The 12,857-nt window shown below is 33.5% G+C and overlaps 1 pseudogene; it reads right to left on the bottom strand.

Moving 5' to 3' along the window:
- Nucleotides 1-8,419: 8,419 nt before the first annotated feature.
- LOC123638798 lies at nucleotides 8,420-8,692 on the bottom strand (annotated as a pseudogene).
- Nucleotides 8,693-12,857: the final 4,165 nt, after the last annotated feature.

A 12,857-nucleotide genomic window follows, 5' to 3' on the forward strand; every position in this document is an offset into this window, starting at 1 on the left:
TGCTTTACAATAAAACTACATTGCCAGCATCTCCAGATAACATTTTTCTCATTTTGAATAGCAATGTCCAATTGGACAACAAAACAATGCATTTGAATTTTGTGAGACACCAAGCAGCTCAGAAAGAGAACATAGCAACTGGATTAAAACAGAAGTTGATGGAAGAAAATTTAGAAAGTTGCTCATGGGACCTTTATAATATTTTTATCTGTGATCACCTCAAAATATTTTAATCTCTAGTTTAGAATACTTGACTAGATAAATGTACATCATTACCTCCTTTTTTACCTGTGTATTGGTTGATCTTGTATCTGTCATCTCCCTCTTGAATTTTTGCATTCTATACCTGAGCTTATTCGAAAGGATGAGGTTCAACAGAGTCTTGGAAGCATCTTTTTAAGCTGCGCCATGAAAAGAACACTGAGACAAGAGAGATAACAAGATTTTAGTCCCAGATCTGCCACTAAGTCATTGTATAATTGGGCAAGTTAGTTAATAGCTTTGAATGTGAGTTTTATCTTCCGTAAATTATGGGACTACTATTTTCCTTTCAGCATAAAAGGTGTTTACTTTTATGTTTTCTCAAATAATCTCATATCCCTATAAGATAGATTTCCAAATACCATCTTTTTGCTGGAATATAAGGATGAATAATAGGAGTCATTTTTTCATATATCTGATACATTATAGATTGGCTTTGCAATGCAAGGAAGTCTGTAAAAAAAAAACTTTCCAGTTCATAAAAAATTAATTTTGTAGGCAGAAACCTGAATTTACATGCTCAAAGAAATTAAATTATTTTCCCAACGTCCTAGAGTTTATAAGTAGCAAACTGAAGATTAGAACCAAAGACCAACTTGCTGTACAAGTTCATATTTCCCATGGAGATTACAGACATACTCAAAATAACATTATATATAAAAATAAGACATACAGAAGCTGAAGCTGAATAAGTCCAATTTTTCCTAGCAGATAATTTGATCTTTGCTAAAATCTGAATTATAAACAAACTATTAAATGAGTGCTTATAACACTCAAATTTTAATGTAATTTTATGTAATAAGTTTTAGATATGTATTTTACTTACCTCCATTTTAAATATTAGAGATAGATCAATTTATTTTTATGTCCAAGGAGCCTTGAGTTCAAATAGGACTAATTTAAAGTGCATAGATACAACATCTTCATGTACTGTTTAGTTGTATAATTGATTCATGAAATTTATTCTACTTCTTTTAATTCCACTTAGTATGCAGCAAGTCATGAAGTTTCCATTCAAAGTTAATTAGACAATACGGATGAAATATTGCAGATGACCAGAATGTGGTGTGCTGGCATCATATCACTTGGATTTTAGGTTATTAACTGCTGTTTTCAGAGATTTTTTTCCAGTCAGTTTTGCAAAGCGGATAACAGTATTTTCTCTATCAAATCTTGATGTATATTTTGGTCTCTAGCAGAAATCTCAATCACTGAATTGCAAAACTCTCCCCTCACAGTTTATAATAGTTAACCATATACCCAATGGAAAGAGAGAAGGAGGAGATCTCTATGAAGTGAGATCACTCTTTCATCACTGATTTGCTTAGCAAAACCCTTTCTCTATGGACTGAATCTTCAACTCTTTCTAACACAAAGGAATGACAATAGGGACTAGAATACAGTATCAAAGAAAAAGGTGAATTTTGTGCTATTGAATTGGGATGAATTTTCTTTTGTAAACTATTCAATGAGTTCCCTAAAACCACTTAATTACTTACATCAGGAAGAAATTCTTTATTTCATATGTAAATTCTTTAAGATGTCATTTGAGGTCATGTCATAAAGCCTTTGATTTCTACATAAGAAAATAGACCACTATTTAATTTATTTTAAGAAAATTGTTTATTAATTTGGTTTATGAAATATTTTACATAAAATTGCTTTTTAAAAAATTATTGTACCACCAATATTTCCAGTATACCCTTTCTTTCACGAATTTCGAGTTTTCAGTCTTAGTTACAAACGTCTTCCTCATCTCAGGTTATATATTGCCCCTTACATTGCCTGGTTTAAAATTTATTTATAGTACAGTATTTAATTTAACTAGAATATATTTTTTATTTTTATATGCTGTAATATGCAGATTCATTTCAATTTTTTCTGGATAGAAAAATTTGGAAGACATATATTTATAATTCTGGAAAAAAGATTTGGTATCTTTTAAATTTTTTAAACATCTTTTAACAAATTTGAAAAAAAAAAACTACAAACAGCCCAGTAGGAAAATGACAAATTGTATAAGGAGTTTAGAGAATAGAAAATCCAAATGACCAATAGATATAAGAAAATATGCTATTGATTCTCAAATAGGGAAGGATATATTAAAGTATGATGATAAAGCTCTCTGTACTCACCAGGTTGGAACAAAAGGAGAACTGAATTTTATTGTTAATGTGGATGAAGGGAAAAGGCTGCTCATAGATTACTGGTGGCTATTTAAAGTGTTACAGGCTTTCTGAAGAGAAGTATGTTAACAGTTTCTAAAAAACTACACATATTCTCAACCTAGCATGGTCATTTCTAAGAATCTTTCCCATGGAAAGGAAACTATGTAAAGACAAATTGACAATGATGTTCATTGTAGAAATATGTTAATGGCCAAAGATGAAGAAAAATACAGTTTTTTGATAATCATTTAAATAATTAATATATTCACTGACTAGAACAATATGCATCCATCTAAAACTAAGGAATTATAGCTCTCACAGATCCTAAATTATAGCTGAATGAGCTAATAAAGAAGCACAAATATGTATAAAACATGGCCCTAGTTTTATAAAACTGATGACACAATATGAAAGTTCCACTTTTGTTCATTTTTGGGTCTTTTTGTTGTTGTCCTTTTTTATTTTTATTTTTTTTAACTATTGCCCGAAAAGTTGTGTACCTTCCTTCTTACCACTAGGACTTATTTTTCAGAAATCTACTTATAGCATAGATCTCTTCTTTTGCTTGTAAGGAACTTCTGGAACAACCTGATTTCATTTGTTATTCTCTGAACATCTGACTTTTTTAATGGAAAACATATTGAATATTAGATCCAAATTCTAGGCCAGGTATGGTGGTGCATGTCTTTGTGTGTATGTGTGTACACAAACATACACAGACATGTTTATTTGTAAATTTTCTGAGGCATTTGTAAGTTGTGGACATTATGGCCCCTGCCCCTAAACGCTTCACAGTGTATGTCCTAAAAACAGGGACATTCTCCTAATGAGTACATTTCCAGCATACCCATCAGAATCAAAAATTCACACTGATGCAATACTACCATCCAGTCTATACACCACATTCGAATTTCGACAATTGCCCTAAGAATGTCCTTTATAATCACTTTTTTCTTTTTGGTCTAGGATCCAGCTCAAGATTATGTGTTGCATTTATTTGTCATGTCTCTTCAGTCTTCCCATATCTGAAACAGTTCTTCAGTTTTTCCTTGTCTTTCATGGCATGACATTTTTCAAGAATGTAGACCTGTCACTTACTAAAATGTCTCTCAATGTGGGACATTTGACTTTTCCTCATTCTTCATTTTTGACAGGACTACCACAGGAATGCTCTTTTCATTCATTATATCAAAAGGCCTCTGATGTCAATGTGTTCATTAGAGATTTTGACTTTGATTACCTGGTTTGTGAAGTGTCTGCTAAGTTTGTCCACTGTAAAATTAATTAATAAGTATTTTATACTTCTTATCTAAAAAGTATCTTGTAAAGAGTTACTTTGAAACAGCTCCAGGCCAAAATTCTATGTGTAACCTTTCAGGCCTGACCACAGGCAGTCACAAATGCTTGGCCTAGCAGGCCTCGTGGCAGAAAGCAGCTCTCCCCCCACACCAGACTTGCTGCACAGCTAGTATATTGCAGTCTCTGGAGTTGCAGTCAAGGACCAAGCCCTCCCTCCCACTCTACTCCACCCTCTTCCAGCCATACTCGTGAACATATGTACATTCCTAGCCAATTTGGACCCCTTTTACTGGGGGCAGGGAGGGCTGAAGGGAATTGGCTAAGGTACTTCACCCTGACTCTGTCCTTTCCTACTCTTAGCCTTCTCTGGATCCTTAAAATGGCAGGAGCCTTTTCATCAGGGCTCCTTAGCAATGAGATGATCCTCCTATCTTTATGTATCCCCCTGAACTTTGCCCAGTGCTGTTCCTTTTATTCCTGTGATGTTAACTTTGATCACTTGGTTAAAATAATTTTTTCCAGGCTTCTCCACTGTAAAGTTACCATTTTTTCCTTTTGTAATTAATAATTCTCTTATGGGGGAATACTTTGAGATTATGCAAATATTTTGCTCTTCATCAATGATTCTTGCCCGCAACACTTATTTCTGTGACATCTATTAATATTTTCTATTTCCATTACTCATTTTACATTTGTTAATTGGAATGCTACGTAAATAAAAGCTATTACTTCTTCCCCCATTTATTATTTATTCAGTCATTTATTTGATGTTCTTTTAACATGCCCTCGTCATTGTTTGGGTGCTTGTATACTCTGTGTCACTACCAGCTGTTTCAGGGTCATCTTGAACTTTTGCTGCCCCAGCCCTGGAATCAACCATTTCTCCAAGGATCCCTGGTTCCTTTCTCTGAACAGTATATTTAGAAATCAAGATCTGGGCACTAGATGTGCTCATTGCTATTGATTTGTTATTGCTTCTAGGCTCTCTCAGGGAACAGAGCCTAGAAATATTATACATAAATATATGTACTGACATATACACACACACAGTTTTATATCTAGCTCTGTGCATGTGTGCGTGTGTGTGTGTGTGTGTGTGTGTGTAAAAACCACAGTTCATATTAATGCCTTCCATTCCAATCCAAATACCACAGAGTTTGTTCTAGCTTTCCTCCTTTCCTTATTCTTACCTTCTTTCTCTGGCAGTGGGAAATCTGGCTTTTAATATACAGTATGCCTTTACTTATTTGCTCAATCTCAATATGCAAATAGTTTCAGAATTGCTTATCCATAGTCCTGGAAATAGCAATTTTACTAAGTAGGGTACAATAATATTTGTGTATAGTTCTTTTTGCTCTTACACTTAGAGTAGTCTAACCTTAATGTAATAGTCAAAATATTCTCTCGTACCAAAGTTAATTAGGTTAGTTATGTTTTTTCTCTTACCCTCTTTAACTTGGTTAGGTTGTTCATTTGTAATACAGGTGGTTTCACTTATTACTGTTTATATTTCTTTTGGGTACCTCTTCTGCTAGTTGATTTTAATTATTTATTTAAATTTTGAATATGTAAAGCAGCATTATGGCTATAAGAATAAGAACTACACAAAGGTTGTATGTACTTAGAACAGTGTCACTCCCCCTCAGCCTTTCCATTCCACTCCATTTCCCATTTTTTACACTTTATTCCACATCACCCCCACCGTGTGTAACTAGTCTCATTAGTTTCTGGTTTATCATTACTATATTTCTTTTTGCATAAAAGGGCAGATGGTTGAATATTTTATTATATTATCTCTTTTCTTGTATGAAAAAGCACTTTGCTTACTTCACTTAACAAAATAACCTGGAAATCACTCTATATTAGTTCATACAGACCTTCCTTATTCTATTTGTTAATGTTTATTAAAACTTTTTATTTTGAAAAAATTACAGATTTACAAGAAGTTGGAAAAATAATACAGAGAGGTCCTGTGTACTTTTCACCCAGTTTTCCCCAATGGAACATCTTATGTAACTTTAGTAAAATATCAAAACCAGGAAAATGACATTTGTATAATCCATAGATCTTACTCAGATTTCACCAGTTTTATAAGCACTTGTGTGTGTGTGGCACATGCACATGTGTGCTTGTATAGTTGTGTATAACTTGTCACATGTAGATTTGTGTGAGCACCACCACAATCAAGATACACAATTGTTCCATCACCACAAATATGTCTTGTGTTACCCACTTATAGTCACACCTGTCTCTTTCCCGTCTCGATGACCCATCCCTAACTCCTGGCAGCCACTGATCTGTTCACTGTGTCCACAATTTTGTCATTTTGTGGATGTTTATAAATGAAATCATATAGTATGTAACCTTTTGAGGCTGACTTTTTTCACTCAGCTTAATTCCTTTGACCTCCATCCAAGCTGTTGCATGTATCTATAGTTTCTTCCTTTCTACTGCTGAATAGTAGTTCATGATATAGATGTAGCATAGCTTGTTTAACCATTCACTTACTGAAGGATATTTAGGTTGTGTCTGTGTGTTTCAGTATTACAAATAAAACTCCTATAAAAAATACAGTTTTGTGTGAACATAAGTTTTCATTTTTCTGGGATATATGTTGAGAGATGTGATTTCTGGGTTATGTGGTTAATATATGTTTAATTTTTTAGAAGCTATTTTCTGGAGTGGTTTGTATTATTTAGATTTTTAGGAACAATGTATTAGAGCTTATTTCTCTGCATTCTTTTCAGCATTTGGTGTTACCAGTATTTTTTATTTTAACTATTAAGTTATAACTCATTGTTATTTTTTTCCTTTTATTGATACATAACATTTTACATATTTGTGGGGTACTTGTGAATGTTTGTTACATACATAGAATGTGTAATGATCAAGTCAGGGTATTTGGCATAAGCTTTGAGTATTTATTATTCCTATGTGTTGGTATCATTTCAAATCCTCTCTTGTAGTTACTTTGAAATATACAAAATATAAATATAGTCTGCTAGCATTGTGATTTTAATTTACATTTTCCTAATGGCTAATGATGCTGAATGCATTTTCACATGATATATAAGCATGTAAAAATATGCTCAACATCATTTTGCCCAATTCTAATTGGATTGCTTGTGTTTTTACTGTTGAGTTTTGATAGTTTTTTATATATTCTAGTTAGGAGTCTTTTGTCAGATGTGTGGTTTGCAAATAATTTCTCCTAGTCTATAGCTGGTCTTTCATGCTCCTGATGGGCCTTTCACAAAGCAAATGTTTTCAATTTTGGTGAGGTTGACTTACTGATTTTGTTTTCTTTTATGGCTCATACTTTTGGTACCATGTCTAAGATGACAGACCTTTATGAAGTTTTTTTTTTATGTTTATCTTTCTTAGCATTTACTGAGATTCTTAAATATACTGGTTGATGTTTTTCATTGGTTTTTGAAAATTATTAGCCGTTATTTCTTCAAGTTTTGTTTCTGCCCCATGTTTTCTGACTCCTCCTTCTGGGACTCTAATTTGTATCTTAAACTATTTGTGTATGACTTATATATTATTATGTTCATAATTTGTTTCTATTCTTTTTTCTTTTTTTATATTTATGTAATATTTTATTTACTGACTTCTCTGAAACCTGCCAAAATGCCTATGGTTAATAGAACTTACTATGCTAACATGTTGCTGAACATGACAAATTTCTTCAAAAGTTATTTTAAGGTAGTGCCTTCATTTCATTCCTGAGGAATCAGCATGTGAATATTACATTTAGGTGGCAAAATTCAGCTTGCAAATATAAGACAAATATCAAATAATATCATACTTATGGTTTACTGAAAAATATAACAGTTGTGACAGTCATGCATAACATCTTGGTTAAGTAAAGAGAGAAAATGGGCAGGGATGTCATAGAAGTATGCAGAGATTTAATATTTCGAATAATCCTTAGCCCTTCTAAGAAACTATAACTGAAAAATATGTAGTAAATATTTCTGTAATATGGTGATTTCAGTCCATTATACTGATCATCATTCCATTCATACATTCAAATAACTGCAGTTGTTTCTGATCACCAAAAACCAGACTTTGCATTGTTCAACAAGGTTTTGATACTACAAATCCCTTACACTAAAAATTATAGCTTAAATCTGTAAAGGTTAAGGCAAAGCATACTTGTTATTCATTATTGCTTTTTTAGATATAACAAGACTACACTACTGTACATAATCAGGTATATTATGGTGTATAGTTAATTCCAGTTACCACATTTTATATTTATTGGTCATCAACAGCACAAATTTTATGCTCCAAAAGAAATATATTGATCTATCAAAATGGTTATATTTCATTTTCTTTTAAAGACAGATCAACTAAATTGATGGAAGAAATGGCTTTTCTTGATATCTCATTTTCAAATTACTGATGCAAATTTATTACAGAATTATATATTTTACCCAACATCAAACAATCCACAAAAAGTTTCCAAGGTAGATGTAATTGTTGTTCAATTTCCAAAAATAAAGTTTTTCTAATTGAAAGCATTTACATTCCTAGCTCTCTAATGTAAACATTAAAAAGAAAATACAAAAAATTATCTATTGGCTTTTCAATACTCCACTTAGTTGCATAGAGTATTTTCTGTTCCAACATTTTCTCCAATTCAAAATATATTTACTTCCTAACAACATGACAAACAGAACCTTTCATTTCAAACCAGAGTCTGCTTCCATGGCAACACTGCGGGCTTCCTTGGCTACCATAAGTAGCATTAGTTGACTGTGGAAATTCTCAATCTTCTTTACATCTTGAGGTGGGTCTGTTCTATACATCAAACAAACTAAGTCATCTGTTACTTTAATACACACACTTCCATCCTAATGCCTATATTCGAGAACCACACGTGCCTTCATAGGGTCGGTGAAGCAGAGCTGCTGGGCCGCGCGGCTGAACTCTTCCCAGATCTGGTACTGGGGCATCGTGACCCCGGGTTGAACAGGAGAGGCAAGACCGTGGGACCAAGCCCACCTACCTACCTACCTACCCACCACCTGCGGCCGCCCACCGACGCTGCGGTCCCAGCACCGCTAGACGGTGGCTCTTTTTTCTTTCCTATCATCAGTTTGTTTTTTTTCCTACTTATTTATTTCAACCACTACTCCTATATGTTAAACCTAAACTGAATTTTTATTATTTTACTTTTCATTTCTAGAATGTATAGTTTATTGTTTTTATATCTATTTCAACTCTTTGGTGACATCCCATGAGTTTTGTCCATATTTTCCTCAAACAAATTAATCATAGTTATGTTCAAATATTCATCTGCTAACTTTAAAATCTGGATTATCTAGGAATCACTTTCTATGGCCTCTTAAAAAAATCTTGATTATTGGTCATATGGTTTTCTTGCTGCTTCCCACATCTAGAAAAGTTTTATTATATACTGGACTTTGTGTAAGTGGACAATGAGGCACTGGATGATGTTATTTTCCACCAAGGGGGTTTCTCATTTAGGTAGGTCAGGTAGGGGGCTTCTTTTTCTTCCACTTCACTATCTTCTACCCCTTCTCCCATATCCCCTTACATACCAACTACGATAAGCATTTTGATTCTTTCATCTTGCTAAATTCTAAATTTCCCCTTGTCCTCTATCTATATGTACATTTTGGGGTTTTTTTAATTTCAAGAATTCACCGCAATCATCCACCTCTAAGTTTTCAATAAATGTACTAACATCCAATATAGAGTGACATGAGTGCTAAAATAGGACTGCAAATAAAGAGCTTCTAGAACCCACATGAAAGAATAGCCAAATAAAGCAGGGAGGAACAAAAGCATTTTCCAGGAAGAATATTTCAACTGGGCCTTGATTATTTTAGTGTTATTTTTATGGGATAAACATCTTTAGCTGAGAGAACATCATAAGCAAGGGCATGCAGTTAGGAAAGATCACAATTATCAAAGATCTACTGTATGTCAGGGACTATACTATATATTTAATATTTCTCACCTTATTTAACTTTTACAATAACTTTTCAATGTAATTTTTCTTCCAAGTGATAGCAAATGAGGCTTTCTAACTTTTAAGCTTGGAGTGATTGTATGTGAGCTGGAGCTTAAGCCATTCTCCAAAGGCTATTCTTTCCCTTTATTCCAACTTATTTTCCAGAGATAATTTACTTTTTCATTGTTTATGGGAAAGGGTCAGTAGTTTAATACATTTGGAGCATAAAATAAATAGAAGCTCTTTAGATAGAGCTGGTAATGCACAGTTGGTCCAGAACAAACATCCACATTAAAGTATATGCATTTATTTCTCTAGGCAATAAGGACCACTTCAGAACTTTAAATACAGGCATGATTAACACCTGTATTTTAGAAATGCTCCTGTTTTATCAAATGAGAGGTGATTTGAAGTAGTGAGACACTAGAGATGAACAGGCACTTGTAACAAATCATGCAAGAGTTAAATCAACTACTGGGCTAGGGCAAGAACACTGGAAATGAAAGAGATCAGAATTATGAAAGGCAGATGTCATAGGTAGACTTAGAAACTTACTGTATGTTAGCATTCAGGGAAAGAGATGACTTAAGAATACTGTGGTGTTTCAAGACTTGGTGACTAGACAAATCATAAAAAAAGTGAAAATCAAGAAAAGCAGGTTTGGGAAACAAAGCTAAAAGAAATGATGGATATTTGACATCAAATTTTAGGAATACATGTGATAAAAGTATTATAAATCTGTTCTTTGCTTCTGCAAAAGCTACAATGATAATAATTAGATTACATTTCAGTAAAAGGGAATTGGATTAAATGTGGTTGCATTTGATGGAAAAGATGATTGATGTAGATTTTATTTCTTTTTCTGAAAACATTTTATTATGTCATATTCAATATATTAAGTCATATGGTAACATCCTGGTAAGCATTGCTTGCAATCACAAATAACACTTGGATTGTATTGTTTTATGTCACAGAAAGTAGCTTTCCACAACTATAACATTTCCATTAATCACAAGCTTAAATGTTTTATAATGGGTTGTGGTGGTGATGGGCCAAAAGGGATAGAAATGAGGTGTCAAAAAGTAAATTTATATATTGCTTCTAAATTTTCTTCTTTGGTTAACAACTTCACATCCTTCATTGAGTTAATTGCTCCATGAGGACCTCATCTCCTTCGTTTCTCAGAGGGACTCATTATCTCAGATAGGAAATTTTTGAGAGCATCAAATTCTCTAGGTGTTTCTCCTTAGTTTCCGTAAGAAAATATTAGGCTAAGAGGTGATAGCACAAGCTAATAAATGAATCTATGTGTAAAAAGCAGCTTTCGGGGGAATAGCTCATCTGACTGTGCCAAGAAGTCTGTTGGAATACAAAATTAATATTGATTAGTTTTGACTGCTCATCTATGTATTTCAGTATTTCTGTTGACAGAGAAAAAATTATTGGATGCCATTTGTTTATAAATTAATGAAGGTGATAATATTATCACTGCTTCTAACTTAATATATTTTATCCCTAATCAGTATTAGTGGTATTAAGATTATATGATCTTAATAATGTTTATATTTAAAATATAGTATTTGATATGGTAATGACCAGATATTTCTATTGACAAAAGTACCTGGAAATGGTCACTGAAGTTAGTAGACCATAGCATATTTTTAATAATAATGTATTTAAAATAATAATATTTTAAATGTACAATGTACATTTATATGTAGTATCTCATGCATATCAATTAAAACCTTTGGCTGGAGAGGTGAAATGTGAAATTTATCTCCCTTAGAAGTTTTTGATAGCTAAATACAGAATATATTCTTTTAAGATGCAGTTATTTCTCTATTGTTTACCTTACGACTGAAACAACACATGCATGCTTCTCTTTATTGCCTTTTTTAAAAAACCATTTATTCTGACTTAGCTGATGTCATTTCTCAGCCAGATGCATAGTAACTTTCTTGAGTAATCTTAATAATTTTCCACAAAATAAAGTAAATTGAAATAAAATTATTTTAATATTTTTGGCATATTTTTTGCTTTTTTATGTTAATTTTAAATGTCACAATCATTTTCTTTTTAAATCCACCCTGCTCTCAATATATGTGTCTTAAATAGAAATACTCAAGTTAAGCTTTATTGTTATGGGTCTTAAAATTGCATAGAAAATTAATCTTAAGTAAACAAAATGGTAAAGGCACTTAAATAATAGCACTACATGCACTAAGCAAGCGGGAGAGGAAACCAAGGTGCACTTACATCCTGGTACATGTTCTTTTTTTTTTTTTGTGAGACAGGGTCTCACTCTGTTCCCCGGGCTAGAGTGCCTGGCGTCAGCCTAGCTCACAGCAACCTCAAACTCCTGGGCTCAAGCAATCCTTCTGCCTCAGCCTCCCAAGTAGCTTGCCCAGATAATTTTTTAGATATATTTTTAGTTGTCCAGCTAATTTCTTTCTATTTGTAGTAGAGATGTGTTCTTGTTCTTGCTCAAGCTGGTCTCGAACTCCTGAGCTCAAATGATCCACCCGCCTCGGCCTCCCAGAGTGCTAGGATTACAGGCGTGAGCCACCGTGCCGGGCTGATCCTGGTACATCTTTTCCTTAACTGTAGGTTCCATCTGAACGAAGTACAAAGTGGCTACTTTCCGTGTCTTAATGCTGGTTACTAAGTAGTGGTCTTAATGATGAAAATAGACTCAGTGAAGATTTGGTGCTCTGTCTCTCTCCTGGGTGAATCTGCAATGTGTGTGTGTGTGTGTGTGTGTGCATGCATGTGTGTGTGTCTGTGTGTGTTGGGAAGAGTGATATTTCCTTTGAGACCATACACTCTCCCAACACTTGTTAGAGATAATTAGCTAAGGGAATTTTCAAAAATAAAGTTTTACTCCATTGGGTGACCAGAAAAGGAAGTATCCAATCCTCTATCAACTCTGAAACCCATAAAGAGTTCTTCCTTTTCTCAAATTTGAATCCTTTGATCTTTAAAGTGTTCCCTGTGCTGAGTGTACATCAGAGATCAACCCAACTTCCCTTATGCTGCTTCTTATCTGGCTTCTTATCTGGGGCTGGGGGGTGGGATATGTGGAAGTACCTTGTAGCTATACCTCAAGTGGTGTGACCATCGGTGTGCTCATCAACATTCTC

The sequence above is a fragment of the Lemur catta genome, chromosome 5 (genome assembly GCF_020740605.2).
Source record: "Lemur catta isolate mLemCat1 chromosome 5, mLemCat1.pri, whole genome shotgun sequence".
Lineage (NCBI taxonomy): Eukaryota > Metazoa > Chordata > Mammalia > Primates > Lemuridae > Lemur > Lemur catta.